This window comes from Salvelinus sp. IW2-2015, unplaced genomic scaffold (assembly GCF_002910315.2).
Source record: "Salvelinus sp. IW2-2015 unplaced genomic scaffold, ASM291031v2 Un_scaffold1539, whole genome shotgun sequence".
In the NCBI taxonomy this organism is placed as follows: Eukaryota; Metazoa; Chordata; class Actinopteri; order Salmoniformes; family Salmonidae; genus Salvelinus; species Salvelinus sp. IW2-2015.
Genome location: NW_019942973.1, coordinates 98,686 through 99,519, shown reverse-complemented (window position 1 = coordinate 99,519; position 834 = coordinate 98,686).

Here is an 834-nt window from a genome sequence, read left to right as displayed (position 1 = left end):
GTCTATCACACACACATCAAGATATAAGACTTCCACCAGCATCCAGAGCCATCCTGAGTCTATCACACACACATCAAGATATAAGACTTCCACCAACATCCAGAGCCAATCACACACACACATCAAGATATAAGCGAATTGCTTCCGTCCCTCTCCTTGCCCCGACCTGGGCTCGAACCAGGGACCCTCTGAACATATCAACAACTGCGTCAGAGCATCGTTACCTATTGCTCCTGTCATGACTTGCAAGAATGATAGAAACCAGATTGTCCTCTTCTCTTCTTCCAATTAGTTTTATGACCGGTCGTAAAAACTCTGCAGTATTGAGAATGGAATGTGTGACTGTGGAACACACAGAGAGACTTGGCCAAACTTGAACATAAAACGGTTTAATAATGAAACAATATTTCTGTATTCCAACCAGTTGGAAAGGTCTGTGGGCACTTAAAGAAAAATCCTGTTGAATTTGTTAAAGATTTGCAACTAAGGGCAGTAGAACAGTAGAACAACATAACTGTATATCTGAATGTGTATAATTCTCAGTGATCAGATTCACATCCAAATGTTGTGGAACTGATATGATTAAATATTAAACTATTGTGAGAAGATGTGATGTGATGTGATGCTAGCCTTCTAAATGAGAGAATTGTTTTTCATATGAAGTCTTAACCAAGTCAGTGGCCACGCCCAAGTGAGCACAGACATTACAACAAAAGGAGTGCTTGAATAGCACGCGTGACAAAATGTACATTTAGTCAAGAAATCGCAGGGACGGGAGTCCCCACGCTTGAAATGGCTACTACTCTATAGACCAGAGAGCATGGAGTTGTAGCT